The sequence below is a fragment of the Glycine max genome, chromosome 12 (assembly GCF_000004515.6).
Source record: "Glycine max cultivar Williams 82 chromosome 12, Glycine_max_v4.0, whole genome shotgun sequence".
NCBI lineage: Eukaryota > Viridiplantae > Streptophyta > Magnoliopsida > Fabales > Fabaceae > Glycine > Glycine max.
The window spans coordinates 16,722,516-16,740,006 of record NC_038248.2 but is presented as its reverse complement, the minus strand read 5'-3'; the positions used below and the strand labels follow the sequence as shown (position 1 = coordinate 16,740,006).

The following is a 17,491-nucleotide window of genomic DNA, read 5'->3' as shown; positions in this document are numbered from 1 at the left end:
TCAATTCGCCCATGCACCAACTTAAACATCTAAAACACCATAGTGCCTTTAAAGTTAATATATATGGGTCTTGTTATGCTCATGACAGTATGGTTGTTGTGGAGTAAAACTTCTTGCACCTCCATATAATGTAATTTTACAGCATGGAAAGGACTTGTTGGATAATGTAGTGAACTTCCTCCTAGTCACACTTGACAGAAGCATGAAACATAACCCTTCTGAAGATATATATATATAGAAAAATGATCATTCGTTACTAAATTCAATTGAAAATGTATGCAAAACAAAAAATTAGCATCTCAAAAGATACCATGAAGCACTGGAGCTTGTCAAAAGATACCATGAAGCACTGGAGCTTGTTTCCCTTGCTTTGCTATCTCAGAAGTCGGTAGTGTTTTAGTAGAATTTCCAACACCTCTGAGACTGTTGTTGGTAATTTTTGTTATCCCCTTTGATCCAATATCATCTAAATTTGTAATGTCATATAACATAATATGTGGTTGGCAATTCCATTTAGTATAGTAAGTAAATGTAGACTATGGATTTCAAACAAACAACAAACAAAAGGAGTATGCATGCCTTCAATTCAATGATAAACATTGTTGAGTTCATCCTGACAAGTCATGGGTTTATCAACTCCGGCATTCACTAGCACGAAAGTTTCATCCCATGAGGCAAACCCAGGTGCAAGCGTATTTCTTGATGAAGTATAACCAACGGAAGCTAGTAGTGGCACCAAAACTAGAAAACCAGAAAGTAGCATGACAGGGATGCATGAAATGTTGCACCTTTAAGGACAGAGAATATGAACATCTCAAATAGAAGCAAACCATTTTTTGATGCCTTTTATGGGTAAGGATGAGTAGCTTTGCGCTTTGGATGAGAAGGCACATGTGCCACAGTCCCATTCTTTTGAACTTTCAAGAAGTACTTCTAAGCATGGCTTCGAATATGACAAAAGTCATTAGTTAGTGACAAATAATGCCCAGTAGAATATAGACAACAAAGTTGATAAAGCAGACTCCTAACTTGAATAACTATTTTTAAACCTACAAAATCTTCAATTTTCTTCCAGTCCCTATCAAATCTGAATAAACCACAACAAGTCACCAATTGGATTGTAGAGTTCTTCACTTTATTTAAATTTCATGTTGAGAAGATTGAAAATAGAGAACAAGCAAATTGTAAGGTAGTTTCAACCAAAATTACACCATAGCCTGAAGTTGACTTCACTTTATTTCTACATTTTCCTAATTTTGTGTTGCCACATGATCCTCGTATCAAATTAGTCTTCATTCCAAATTTTCAACCTTGTAACATTCCATCTACTTGTAATTGTACAGTTTTTGTAACAACTTAACCATCCTCTACTCCTTCAACCTACATGTGTTAGCATATGGATCCTTTTTTGGAGAATTTTGGCTCAATAACCAAAGTCCAATAACTATGCCTCAAAAGGCATATTTCTTGCACCTTATAGTGGTAGATGAACATCGATATAGATGCAAAGCATCAAATCATGGCCAAGAATCTATAAGAGGTAGCAATTCCAGTAAGATTTGTCCAAGGAGGCATTTCCCATGTCAAAATGCGTAGATAACCAAATCAAGAATGGTATAAATAGACCTAATAAGGTATATGAGGTACTCTAAAGTCTATTCTCTATTTGTATCCTACATACACAAACTTGAGCGTCAGAGTCTCTTGTAGTAAGCTATGTGACAACTTTCACACAGTTATGAATCCAACAAGACTTTCAATAAAGAATAGAAAATTTACTATCAAATGATTTTAAGACCAATATAGCTTTTACCCACTACATGACTTCTCCATTAGGATGGACTGAAGACCAAGTCTAACCAGCAAATGGAAGAAGAGCATATCCCAAAGCATCCTTTTGCACAAAACCTTGATGGAAGCTTGCTTGTGGGGCTTCTATGGTGGCTGGATCTTTGAGCTTCTATGAGGTCCTTTAATGGTGATTTTCCACCATGGAGATGCAGCGGAAGACAAAGGAGAATAGGTGAGAGGAGGCGCCATCCATTAGGGAATAAGCCTTGGAAGAAGGAGCTTCACCACCAAGATGAGCCTTGGATAAGAAGCTTGGAGAGGATGCTTCAATGGAGGAAAAGAAAGAGGGAGAGAAAGAGAGAGGGGGGAGCACGAAATTGAAGGAAGAAAAAGGGAGAGAAGTTGAACTTTGAGTTGTGTCTCACAAGACTCTCATTCATCAAAGTTACAACAAGTGTTACACATGCTTCTATTTATAGACTAGGTAGCTTCCTTGAGAAGCTTTCTTAAGAAAACTTCCTTGAGAAGCTTCTTTGAGAAAACTTCCTTGAGAAGCTAGAGTTTAGCTACACACACCCATCTAAAAACTAAGCTCACCTCCTTGAGAAGCTAGAGCTTAGCTACACACCCCTATAATAGCTAAGCTCACCCCTATGACAAAAAAAACATGAAAATACAAAAAAAATCCTACTACAAAGACTACTCAAAATGCCCTAAAATACAAGGCTAAAACCCTATACTACTACAATGGCCAAAATACAAGGCCCAAAAGAAGAAAACAACTTATTCTACTATTTACAAAGAAGAGTGGACCCAACCTTGGCCCATGGGCTCAAAAATCTACCCTAAGGTTCATGAGAACCCTAAGGCCTTCTTTATCAACTCTAGCCCAATCCTCTTGGAGCCTCTTGCTCATGGCTCTGGTAACTGGTCCTTTCCTAGGGAGGATTGCATCATCCCCTCCCCCTTGAAGAGGATTTGACCTCAAATTTGTTGGTTCCTCCTCCTCTATATCAGCTCCACCTGCAAAAGGAATTAAATCAGAAATATTAAAAGTGGTGCTGACTCCATACTCTCTTGGGAGGTCCAACCTATAGGCATTATTATTGATCCTCTCCAAGACCTGAAAAGCTCCATCCCCTCTTGGGCTAAGCTTGGATTTCCTTTTAGTAAGGAATCTTTCCTTCCTAAGATGGAGCCAAACCCAGTCCCCCTCATTAAGAACTAGCTCTTTTCTTCCTCTATTGCCCTTAGTTGAATACATATTTGTTTGGTTCTCTATTTGGGTCTTAACCCTCTCATGAAACTTCTTTACAAACTCTGACCTAGATTCCCCTTCTTTATGTATAAAAGAAGTGTCAAGTGGGAGGGGAATGAGGTCTAAGGGTGTTAAGGGATTGAACCCATAGACAACCTTAAAAGGGGATTGCTTGGTGGTTCTATGAACCCCCCTATTGTAGGCAAATTCTACATGAGGAAGATACTCATCCCAAGACTTATGGTTGCCTTTTAGAAGAGCCCTTAAAAGAGTGGAAAAGACCTATTCACTACCTCTGTTTGCCCATCAGTTTGTGGATGACAAGTGGTAGAGAAAAGAAGCTTAGTTCCTAGCTTAGCCCATAATGTTTTCCAGAAGTGGCTAAGGAACTTAGCATCTCTATCTGACACAATGGTCCTAGGCAAACCATGGAGTCTCACAACTTCCCTAAAAAAGAGTTTTGAGATATGGGAAGCATCATCCACCTTGTGGCATGGTATAAAGTGTGCCATCTTGCTAAACCTATCCACCACTACAAAGATAGAGTCTACACCTCTTTGGGTTCTAGGGAGCCCAAGGACAAAGTCCATACTAATGTCTACCCAAGGTGCAGATGGAATGGGTAAGGGTGTGTATAGCCCATGAGGCATCACCCTAAACTCGGCTTGTAAACAAGCCACACACCTAGTGCAATGCTTATGGACATCTTTCTTCATATGGGGGCAATAGAACTTTTCTTTGAGTAAGACAAGGGTCTTGTCTATCCCAAAGTGGCCCATGAGCCCACCCTCATGGCTCTCCTTCACAAGTAATTTCCTGATGGTTCCTTGGGGTATGCAAAGTTTTCCCTCTTTGAACAAATACCCCTCAGCCAAATAGTATCCATCTTGGGCCTTTTTCCCACAACTCTTGTAAATGGGAGAGAAATGTTCATCTAAAGCATACAAGTCCCTAATGTTATCAAATCCTAAAATTTGAGCTCCTAGGGAGCAAAACAATGTGTGTCTCCTAGAGAGGGCATCAGCTACCACATTTGTTTTTCCCTTTTTGTATTTGATAACATATGGAAATTGCTCTAGGTACTCTACCCATTTTGCATGCCTTTTGTTTAACTTTCTTTGCCCTCTAATGAACTTAAGTGATTGATGATCACTATGAATGACAAATTCCTTGGAAACAAGGTAATGTTCCCAGGTTCGGAGTGCTCTTATTAAGGCATAAAGCTCTTTATCATAGGTGGGGTAGTTAAGGGTGGCACCATGAAGTTTTTCACTAAAATAAGCAATAGGGTGCCCACCTTGCAACAAAACAGCTCCAACTCCCACTCCAGAGGCATCACATTCTAGCTCAAAAGTTTTAGAAAAGTCAGGAAGAGCTAGAACAAGTGCCTTAGTAAGCTTTTCTTTGAGCAAAGCAAAGGCTTGCTCTTGTTTTTCACCCCAGGTAAATGCCACATTCTTCTTCACTAGCTCATTGAGAGGTGATGCAATTGTAGAGAAATTAGGAACGAACCTTCTATAGAAGCTTGCCAACCCATGGAAGCTCCTAATATCTCCCACACTTTTTGGGGTGGGCCATTCTTGGATGGCCTTGATTTTCTCAGGGTCCACTTGGACCCCATTTCTACCAACTACAAACCCTAAGAAAACTATATTATCTACACAAAATATACACTTCTCTATATTTGCATAGAGGGTGTTTTTCCTAAGGACTGAAAGAACTTGCCTGAGATGTCCTAAGTGATCATCTAGGCTCCTACTGTACACTAAAATATCATCAAAATAAACAACTACAAATCTACCTATGAAATCCCTTAAGACATGATGCATAAGCTTCATAAAGGTGCTGGGTGCATTAGTGAGCCCAAAAGGCATCACTAGCCATTCATACAAACCAAACTTAGTCTTGAAAGCGGTTTTCCACTCATCACCCTTTTTCATCCTGATTTGGTGATACCCACTTTTAAGATCAATTTTTGAAAAGATATTGGCACCATGCAACTCATCAAGCAAATCATCAAGTCTAGGAATGGGGTGCCTATACTTTACAGTGATGTTGTTGATGGCCCTGCAATTTGTACACATTCTCCACGTACCATCCTTTTTGGGCACCAACAACACTGGCACAACACATGGGCTTAGGCTCTCTTGGACCCAGCCCTTCTTCAACAATTCTTTTACCTGAGACTCTATCTCCTTAGTCTCCTGAGGATTAGTCCTATAGGTTGGCCTATTAGGAAGGCTTGCTCCTGGGACTAAATCTATTTGGTGTTCTATTCACCTTAAAGGAGGTAGCCCAGGGGGTATCTCTTTGGGAAATATATCACCAAATTCATGTAAGAGTTCTTGGACCTTTGGGGGTAAGGTCTCAAATGTAGGAATTGTGGCAGTGCTAAGGGATGTTTCCCTTGATAGGAGAAGGTAGAAAGATTGTTTAAGAAGGAGTGCTCTTTTAATATCACCTTTTGTTGCAAAATGATTTTCCTTCTTAACAATCTTCTTGGAGGAATCCTTTTCCTCTTTTTCCTTCCCCTTGGCCTTTGAAGACAAGGCCTTACTATCCTTCTTTTTCTTTTGTTTTTCTTCCTCATCCCTCTTATCTTTCATAGTTAGTTGATCTCTAGCCACCTGTGAAGGTGTTTGAGGATGCAACACAAATTTAGTGCCAAGATGGGTGAGGGTAATCTCATTAGTTAGGCCATTGTAAATGATCTTCCTATCAAATTGCCACGGCCTTCCTAAAAGAATATGTCCTGCCTCCATGGGAACTATATCACAATTAACTTCATCCTTATATGTCCCAATGGAGAAAGGTACCTTCACTTGTTGGTTAACTATCATTTCCCCTTGCTCATTGAGCCATTGAAGTTTATAAGGTTTTGGGTGGGGAATAATAGTGAGGTTCAACTTGGAAACTAATCTTATGCTACAACAATTGCAACAAGATCCACTATCCACAATGAGAGAACAAGTTTTATCTAAAATTTTTCATCTTGTATGAAATATGTTCTCTCTTTGGGATTGAGATAGATCACAAGATTGACCTCCAAGGAGCCTTCTAATCATTAAGAGGTCACCTTCTTCATGGGGGTAGACTTCCTCACTAGACTCTTCACCCCTTACTTCATCTTCACTTCCACTAGAGGAAGGGCAAGAAGTAGTTTCCTCTTGACTACTATAAATGTCTTGACCCCTCATAATCATGGTTTTCTTTGTGGGGCATTGAGAGGCAATGTGACCTCTCCCAAGACATTTGAAGCATTTAATGTTGCTAGTCCTTTCTTGGGAACTAGTCTTAGGGGTGTATTTCTCTATGGTCTTACCCTTTTCTTCCTTGGGTTTTGAAGGTGTAGCCCCCAAAATTCCTTGGGCTTGGTCCTTCCTTGGATAAGAGTGAAAGCCATAAGATTTTGAAGAAGGCTTTCTTTTTAGTTGTTGTTCCACTCTTATACAAAGTTGGACTAGTTCATCTAGGTCCCTATATGGAAGGAGTTCAACCTTGTCCCTTACTTCCATATTAAGCCCACTAAGGAACCTCGCTATGCTTGTCCTTTCCTCCTCCCTAAGTCCAGCTCTTAAAAAGAGTAGTTCCATTTGTTGTCTGTATTCTTCAACACTCATACTCCCTTGTTTAAGCCTTTGGAGCTTGTCCATAAGCTCCCTTTCATAGTAGGGAGGAATGTGCCTCTTCCTAAGGGCACTCTTAAGATTATTCCAATACTCTACTGGAGGATCCCCATGAATCCTTCGTTCCCTAACAAGGGAAGTCCACCAATAGAGGGCATACCCTTGAAAGCTAAGGGTAGCCAATGGAACTTTTCTCTCTTCGCTAATATGATGGCAAGCAAAGAGTTGTTCAACCTTCATTTCCCCATCTAAGTAGGCCTCAACATTATCTTTTCCATGGAAATATGGAAGACTAATGTTAACCTCTTGAGGCCTTCTATCCCTTTCCCTTCTTTGGGAGTGATGTTTAGTATGTGAACTATGGCGCCCTCTATAATAGTCGCTAAGTTCTTCACTTAAACTCTTGCAAGAGTCATGACTACTATAGGAGGCATGTTTTTCTCTTTTCATTTCTTTTACTATTTTTCTTCTTTCTTCCTCTCTTATTTTCTCTCTTTCATCTTGACTTATTTCTTCCACTCTTTTTTTTTCCTTTTTCTTTTCTCTCTTGTTTTTCTTTCCATAACTTGAGAGAACTCAACTCATCTAAGATTCTAGATAGAGGGTCCTTATGAATAGTACCCTCATAATTAACACTAGTTGAATGATGACTCATGTTGGTTTCTAAGTTGTGGTTCTTTCTTGTTGGAGGTTTGAAAACAAAAGGTAAAAGAAACTATGGTTGAAACTAGCCAAAATAAACACTAAAAGAGGTGTGAAAGATAAGGTAAAAAAAACTAATTGGTAAAATGCAAGCTATGTAGGCGGTTTGACAATGGAAGGTAAAAGAAATAAGCTATGAAAGTAAGCAAGAAATGTAAACTAGGTGAATCCTAAGAGTGTTTGGATGACCACATTCAAGGTTCCCAACAAAACACTCACTATCCTAAGTAAAAATTGCCTAAAATTATTACACACAAATGGAAGTTTGGTAACCTATTGGAGGCTCCCAACACACTTCCAATGAAAGGCCTTTTTGTTACAAACACTTGAAAGCAATGAAGGTAAGTAAATTGCAAATTAAAAAATTACAAAATGGTCCTTAATTTTGGTAGTTGTTCTCTCTTTGGTGATTCACTCAATTTGGAGTGCTTCTTAGTCCAATAGCTCTTAAGGTGGTTGGCCCCTTGCTTCAGGACTCAAATTCTTCAAGGGATGGCTCCAATCCTCCTTCCAATTCCCTATATGGCAACCCGCAAACAAGGAAACAAAGAGACAAGCAATAACCAAAGACCAAGAAAAATGAAATGAAAGCTAAACCAATGGAGTTTTAACAAGACAATTTTTCAAGGATTATTCAACAATTAAAGCAATGAAAGGGACATAGAAGCAAGCTAAGACTCAAAGAGAAACTTAGAATGGCTCTAGAGTAGAGTAAAAAAAACTGAAAAAAAGACTCAACAAAACTCTAGCTTTGGCACTTGTCTTCACACTAATTTTGAATTGAAATTTCCAATTATAGAATAAATTTTGAGCCAAAACAACAAACACACTTCCCTTTCACCTTTTTTCTGGATACTGATTTTCCTGCCAACTTGTGCGATTTTTCGTATTTTTTCCTTTTATCCAAATCACTTGTTTCTTTTTTATAACTTTTTTCCAGATGTCTAGAAAATTGAGTAAAAATTTCAGCTCAAAATTCGAAGTAGCCAATTCTCAGTAATTTTTACAAGTTTGTATGTCCAAGCTGCCAACACCAGCGATTTGTTTCTTTAAGCATGGTATATTGATTGCCTTGGGCTTACTTTCAACCTTCCTATGTATGTTGAACTCACTAGGATTGTTTACCACAGTTTTAGGAGTTCAATATTCACTTAGGATCAACATTTCAGCCAGCAATTCAATCACCAAAACTCAAATTCACAATAGACACAATCATAAGGAAACCTAAAAGTTCAAGAAAAGGTTCACAATCAAAGACTCTCTAAGAATTTTGCATGAACATGTTAAGGACTAATTAACATGAAAGATTTGACTCAAATCAAATAACAGGCTAAAAGAATTTCATACACTCATGAAAAAATGAGTTAGACAAAGAAACAAGAAAATAAAATTCAGCACAACATAAGAAATCTTATGTGACAAGTTTCATGACTAGACATGACTTCTATGACAAAACTACAATAGGTGAACAAGTCACTCTAGATTTTTGAGGTTTTCTTCTACTTTAATATTTTTGTAAGAATTTTATGGTTTAGGTTTCAGCCACAAAAAATAACAAGACAAAACTCAAAGGAACCTAAACTCAACACAATTCATGGTTCAAGAACAAGAACAAGAAATTTGAACCATAGAAAATCAAATCTAACTTCTATAGCAAGTTTAATCGGTGCAAACTCTAAAGAATCATGTTAACAACATTTAGAACAAGACATGTGAGGAGATACATGGAGAAAAATGAAGAAAAAACAATGGAAGAGAAGGTAAAGCAAAAAATTAATGGAGGTTTAAGGAGCACCTACTTGAAGCTCTTGTGCTCTGATTACCACTTGATGGAAGCTTGCTTGTGGGGCTTCTATGGTGGCTAGATCTTTGAGCTTCTATGAGGTCCTTTAATGGTGATTTTCCACCATGGAGATGCAGCGAAAGACAAAGGAGAATAGGTGAGAGGAGGCGCCATCCATTAGGGAATAAGCCTTGGAAGAAGGAGCTTCACCACCAAGATGAGCCTTGGATAAGAAGCTTGGAGAGGATGCTTCAATGGAGGAAAAGAAAGAGGGAGAGAAAGAGAGAGGGGGGAGCACGAAATTGAAAGAAGAAAAAGGGAGAGAAGTTGAACTTTGAGTTGTGTCTCACAAGACTCTCATTCATCAAAGTTACAACAAGTGTTACACATGCTTCTATTTATAGACTAGGTAGCTTCCTTGAGAAGCTTTCTTAAGAAAACTTCCTTGAGAAGCTTCTTTGAGAAAACTTCCTTGAGAAGCTAGAGTTTAGCTACACACACCCATCTAAACACTAAGCTCACCTCCTTGAGAAGCTAGAGCTTAGCTACACACCCCTATAATAGCTAAGCTCACCCCTATGACAAAAAAAACATGAAAATACAAAAAAAATCCTACTACAAAGACTACTCAAAATGCCCTAAAATACAAGGCTAAAACCCTATACTACTACAATGGCCAAAATACAAGGCCCAAAAGAAGAAAACAACCTATTCTACTATTTACAAAGAAGAGTGGACCCAACCTTGGCCCATGGGCTCAAAAATCTACCCTAAGGTTCATGAGAACCCTAAGGCCTTCTTTATCAACTCTAGCCCAATCCTCTTGGAGCCTCTTGCTCATGGCTCTGGTAATTGGTCCTTTCCTAGGGAGGATTGCATCAAACTTGGCCTACAAGAATGATCCATCTAAATTGCACCATAAAATCAACACGCGGTAGGAAACAACATAACTTTTATTCACAGATGACAAAATAAAGTTTAGACAAATACAAAATAAAGTTTCACTTTAATGCTATGAAAAAAATGTAAATGTTATCCATAGATGACAAATTGACAAAGTGCATAAACAGATTTCACTAATAGCAAAATAGACTGCATATACTAAAAAAATCCCATGAAGAATATACAAAGTCCTAGTTAAGCCACTTTAGCTGGCACAAGGTTTTACCAAGAAACTTCATTTCATTACATGCAAGGTTTCAACAATGTAGTCTAGAAAGCTCTTATAAAGTGAAATGACATTGAAACGGCTTGACAATTAAAGCATTAGACATTGTTTACTTTGGGTATGCTAACTGACCAAACATACATAAAATGCAGCAGCACGCCGCTATATGACTGGCTAATTGGCTACCATAAGAGTAAACAAAACACACCTATTACAACATAAAAGCACAAACCCTACTTAATTTCTTTTATGATATAAATGATATAAAGAGATATCAGTTGTATTATATAAATATGAACAACAAAATTCAAAAACACCACAAACCAATGGAACCATGCAAGCAAGGGTCCACTAATTACTTACAAAAATGGATGTCTCACAAGCAAAAGCACATGTTGCAAGTCTCCCCGTAACAGAGAGCTCACCATTCTCTCCCCTGAATATCCAAATCCTCAACTTCATGATGACCTGCAAAATGGGCAGCTTGGTTGCACAAAAAACATTTATCTTGTTGACGCAACTACCCATTGTGAATACAATGCATTGTCCAAGAGATTTGGTGTAGAAAAAATGAAATAAACAAATAAGTATATTTATTCTAAAATAATTGTCAATGATTATACAAACTTGTTAATAATGTTTACAATAACCATCAAATACATCATAGTGGTTCGTACTATATCATTTAAACCTTTATACATCAATTGTTTTTAACTTTTACAAAATATGTTGCCCATTTCTTGTGAATTGTTGTATGGTCTTGATGTTTAATGGTGTGTCATCACCAAACCACTACAAAATATGAAATATACAAATAAGTCACGTACATATAAAATGAATAAAAAGTGATAGTCAACTAATAATTTAAAGTTGTTCAAGTAAATATACCATGCTCCAATCATTCTTTAAACTCCAGCTTACTATGTTCCACATCCAATGCATGACATAATAGCCACACTCATAACCTTCGCTTTGAACATGAATCTACATTTAATATGAAAAATAATTGAATCTAACAACTATGAAGTTACCATGTAAACATCACCAGTTTGAAATAAGCATTAATTAAATGACTAACATTTACTTCAATCCACTTAGGAGGACCTTGATCATTTTTACGATCCACGATGGTCTTTAATGTCTTTATTGCACTGGCTAGAAAAAAAACATCATCATATATACGACAATAAAAACAATTTATCTATCCAAGTGTATAATAGATTAAACGAGATATAATATAAAACTTAACTTGTTAACTACAACTTTGATATGAATATTAAGCTTCTTAAGTAATGAACAAAACTAGACAATAACATCGTTCCTAGTACATAGAACAACCAGCTGCCAATGGGCCCTGAATTCGAAAAAAAAAACTACATATAATGCAAACATTCTTTGCAAGCATTTGCATAAATACTGCTTACTGATTCAAGTAAGCTTCTAGGTACACCTCTCGTTGGGATTCCTTCACCCATGTTTCAATGTAATGTTCACATTCAACACGTTGATCCTTTGCATTGTGCATGGACTAAGGCTTAAGGAATCCATACACCAAACCATGAAACTTGAGCTCCACTCACCCATAAACCTATTTTAAAAATTTGAAATGAAAATTGATAATGATGTATATCATAAGGAATATTAATTATTAGTCAATGATATAAAATTTACTTACATAATCCTCAATTGTAGTATAGCTATGTTCAAACATTTGTCACCTAATATTATTTCATTTACATTAGAATATGTTAAGAAGAAGGATCCATCTACATTTTGGATCCCAAATTTAGTCTCATCCTACATCAACTCAATAGGCTTCTTGTAAATATCATACAGGCTCTTAATCAAGTCGTGCAAGGGATCATCTGTAGCAACATTATTCGACCTTTGAACATGTTTAACTAGTTTCTTTAGACTAATATGTGAATCATATATGGTTAGTGAAAATAAGAATTAAACTAATGTTAGTAGCTAATTTATCAATATACGATTGTCTTAATACATGTTAAAGAAAATAAAAATTGCCTCATGTGATACAAGTTTCACAAGATGTGTCGGCCATGCAATGAATGTGTCAAGGACCTACCTGACATACTGAATTTTTGTTGTAGGCAACAAGACTTGGGCATCACCGTCAAAAACTTTTTAAACACTGGCACTTACCACATCATCTGCATAAGCCACACTGTGTATGGTAGACCCCCCCTCATATATTTTTCCCAAGGCCACCAGCTATTTACAATTATCACATTTCCCATACAACCCCATATTCGTCATTACATGAGCAACATGTTCTTCCCTTGATGGATTGATAGTAGTTTTAGCATTGCTCCCCTTTGTGCTTGCACGTGCACCTAATAACTGTATATCCGCCTAAATCAAGGGTGAGTACTGCGATCCACTTTGGGATAACTCAATTTTGATGGCCTCCTTCAACTTCTATTTCATTTTCTCTAGACTCTGCTTGTTTCCTTCTTCCAACTCATTGTATTTTTGAATTTTCTATTCCTTTTTCCTGATTCCCTACCATACACCATATAGTATTTCTATATAATTAATTCAAATGAAAGGATATATTTCAATTGAAATTTAAAGTAAAACACACACACACACACACGTATATATATATATATATATATATATATATATATATATATATATATATATATATATATATATATATATATATATATATATTTCAATTCCTCCTAAGTTTGTTGATCCAAACCATAGTTTACAAAAGGATATTCTTTATCTTGACCCTCAATGTCATCATACATAAATTTAGTGGTCAAGGAAGACTTAAATTGCCTCTATCTAGTGGCCATCGTGGACATGACCTTCTTCTTGGAATTTTGGGCTTATGGGATATCAAATTTTTCCTGCATAACATATTTTAGGTAACATTTAGTGCATGTCAACATTTTCAAGGGATCATAACAGAAAATTAAATACACCTCCCTATTACATGGACTTACCAAATGTCACCCATACTCCTTTTGAGATTCTGGTACATCTTTCCAATTGCTATGTGTAATAGGAATTTTTTTCTCTAGCTACGACCCTTAGATAGTTGTGGAACTTTTGTTTCTGTGGGCCTGATCCTCTCCAGTTGCAAGATCAACGTTAATTATTGGTTTGGGTTATTTCAAGGTTCTTAAAGTCAACCTTCTTAGCCATGTGGATTGTCTACTCTTCCTAGACGGAACCTCTCAATCACCATCTGAATGTGAAGGGGACCTTGGCGAAATTCCCATGACCCTGTGCAAGTAAAACAAATTCTTTAATGTACATCGATTACAAAAATCATATACGTAACAAATTTTGCATATACACATTAAATAAATTGGTTACAAATAACATAATATGCTAAACATTACTTTGATACAACGCAGTTACGTAGGAATGTTTTCCCATCAACCTTCAGCATAATCATTACGATTTGTATGTATGTCATCAACCTCATTTTCTTTAATTATAAAAGGCATTTTTGTGGAAAAAGCAAGCGTCTCACAAATTTCAAGTGTTGAATCATCATTCTGGTAACTGATACCAATTGGTCTTCCTTGTAGAACCACTAACAATCTTGAATCACATGGATCTTGGTCACGAAGCCTAACATATTGAACTGTTTCAATGTACTAAGAACAAAACTCAGTAGCTTCTTCAGCAACATACCTTTCAACAATGGAAGCTTCTGGTTGATATTGATTCTTAGTATAACCTTTTTAGACCTTCGTGTACCTCTCAACTGGATACATCCACCATAAAAAAAATGGGATCACACAACCGGATCTCCCTCATGAGATGAACAATTAAGTGAACCATTATGTCAAAAAATGATGGAGGAAAATACATCTCCAATTGACAAAGGACAATGGCAACCTCATTCTCTAAAGCATCCAATTGTCGAGGGTCAATGACTTTGCTATAGATAGCATTAGAAACAAAGCACAAACGACTATGGCATCCTTAACTTTGTCAAGCAAGATACCGCGAATTGCTATAGCCAATAGTTATTGCATTAAGATTTGACAATCATAAGACTTCAAGCCAACCAACTTAAGATCATTGAGGGATACAAGGCTCTTGATATTTGAAAATTATCCTTGTGGGACTTTTAGAATCCACATACGTTGACAAAAATTCCTCTTCTCTATTGTAGACATTGTGTGACATGTTGGGGGTAGATATATTCGTCGACCATGTGATATCGAATGCAACTTCTCTTGTATTCCTATGTCAACCAGATCTTGACAACTTTTCAAACCATCCTTTATCTTGCCTTTAATGATAAGAAGGGTGGTTATTCAACTATGACAGACATTTTTCTTGACATGCATTATGTCTAGACAATGATGCATATGTAGATCAGAACAGTATAGAAGATAAAAGAATATTGACCTTTTCTTCCATATGTTCGTCTCAGATGATGACTTCTTTTGGGTCTTCCCAAAGATAGTTATGATGTCCTTTACCCGATCATAAACTTCGTTTCCAGCTAATGGTTTTGGTGCACTTTCATTCTCCTGGCTTTCATTAAAAGCTTTCTTCAATCACCGATACGGATGATAAGGTTTGGGAAATCTTTGGTGCCTAGTATATATTGTTTTCTTTCCATGTTTGAGTTGGATGAAGCTCTTCTTTTTCTCACATATAGGACACGTGTGATGAACTTTGACACTATAAATTTTCATATGCTGGAAATTCATTAGTGGTATAAAACACCATTACACGTAACCTGAAAGTGTGTTGGCAATTTCCATCCCATACATCAACCCTGTCTTCCCCCAATTTTCTTAGGTCTTCAATCAATGGAGTGAGATACACATCAATATCATTCCCAGGCTTCCTTGGACCCACTATCATCATACAAAGAAATACCAAGCCGTAGGTTTCTTGGCTCGTCCCCAAAATGTGGATACAAACGATCAATTGTTTTCCATAGCAGAGAATCAACTAGATGTCAAAGCAATCCATCACTTTTTCTGCCATCTTCATGACATATATGGCTTTTTGCATCATGTCCATTAGCAAACAATCTCTTAAACCTTCGTATTATTGGAAGATACCAACACACATCTTTTGGACGACTATTGTTTATGGTTGCATCATCACTGCATTCGTCATCCTTCAATTTGTACCATGGTACCCCACATATGATGTACTAACATATTTCTGCAAATTGATTTTTGTACAATATGCAATTATTAGGGCATGCATGGATTTTTTGGTATTCCATTCCCACAGGACATAAAATCTTCATCACCTTGTAGTGATTTTTCGGCAATGTGTTTTCTTCAGAAAGCATCTTCTTCAATAACACTAGCAATTCAATGAAGCTTTTGTGACTCCACACAAATCTTGCCTTCAAGTTGACCAATGCTAACATCAGTGACAACCTTGTGAAAGTTGTGCAGCCCAAATACAATTGCTTCTTTGAATCACTTTCTATTTTGTGATACAATGGTGCATATGCTTGTTGAAAATAGTCTTGTCCAAGATCGTGAATCATGTCTTCTATACGATCTCTGATGTCTTCATCAATCGGCTCAGTGCGATAGACTATTGGCATGTCTCACAATTCCCCATGCCATGTCCATTTTGTGTAATACGAAATGATCTCATGACATATAAGATGTGATCTTATGTCATTTACTAAGTGGCGTCTCTCATTCACACATTTAACACATGGACAGAAAACTTTTCCACCCATACTTTGTGCGTTACATTCAGTAAAATGTAGCAATTTTTCAACCCCATTCTCATACGCGTCACTGATGCGTGATGCTTTTATTCAACTTCGATCCATGTTTCCCCTTTGTTGTGACACTTCATTAAGTTATCCCACATGCATGAAAACCTCACTTTTTTCATTAAAGGTGTAGCCCTATCCCATTCAAGAAGACATTTTTTATAGTAGATTCATATGTAAAGATTTAATGTCTTTTGTTAAATTTGATGAAATTTCATCAGCATTTCGCATTGGTCTCCAAGTACACGACATGCAAGCAGTGGCATGTCATCATCCACCACATTCAAGTATGCACTCATAGAAAATCTGAAATGCACTATATTGAAATATCGTCAAATTTTAAAAAAAAAAGATAATTAACCTATACGTATGAATCTATTATAAAAAATGAGTCTTCCCAAACTATCCAAACGGACAATTCAAGATTCAATACATCGATCAATGCAAACTGTTCATATTAATCGTTGTCTTGAATCTCAAATGGGAAACCAGGGTTCACTCACAATGCACATAACTACTTATATAAAACAATAGTCATATATCAACAAGCATGTAATAAGCACATGAGTAGGATAAACAAATACATACCTTGAAAGATGTTCACTAACAACAACAAGTAGTGCGATGATGCCAGTTAAGTTGTGTATGAAACTATTGACTCAAGTACACATGTTGTAAAAGAATACTTAACTTCCTAAGTTTGAGTCAAAAACTTGTACCTACAATCAAAACCAATTGTTAAAGAATGAAGATTGATTAAGCTAGACAAATTGAAACACTTCTATTTTCCTTTAATCATGTAAGACCAAGCAAAAATAAAAAGAAAAAGAAAACAAAACAACAAGCATTAAATTGTGTATGGACATTGTTCACTGTTGTTCATGAAATTGTGGTTTGTGTTTGACAATAATTACTTCCTAAGTCTGTACTATCTATAGTAGCCATGGCTAAATGGCATGTAAGGTTGTACATATGACAGCTGCAAGGATTAAATGGCAGCCAGTGGAGGAAAATTCCTCATCATCCTCTTATGTTATTGATGTGATGTCATTTATTAGACCATTGTGCTTCTTGACCTTGTCTGTCAATTAAAAAAAACTTAAAAAGCCAACAAAACAATGTATATTTAGTACAGGAGTGGGATGGGAAAGAAGATAGCAATTTAAACTTCTCAATAAATTTTAGTAAAATCTCCATGGTGTAGATCATTGTGACAGTGAATGCTTATTACTTTCAGAAATTTGAAAAATACAAATTTAAGTCGACGGTTTTTTATCAGATTTCTAAACTTGGCAAATACTAGATAATGGTTCACATTGTCAAGCAGCTCCCAGATGGACTGGTAGTAACTAACTACACTCAACCTATAATTATCAGTACAATTATACTAAATCAGAACCTATGTTAT

The 17,491-nt window shown here is 36.6% G+C and overlaps 1 pseudogene; it reads right to left on the bottom strand.

Annotated features, from left to right (window-relative positions):
- Positions 1 to 329: 329 nt before the first annotated feature.
- LOC106795292 (protein REVEILLE 8-like) lies at positions 330 to 15,197 on the bottom strand (annotated as a pseudogene).
- Between the last annotated feature and the right edge of the window lie 2,294 nt (positions 15,198 to 17,491).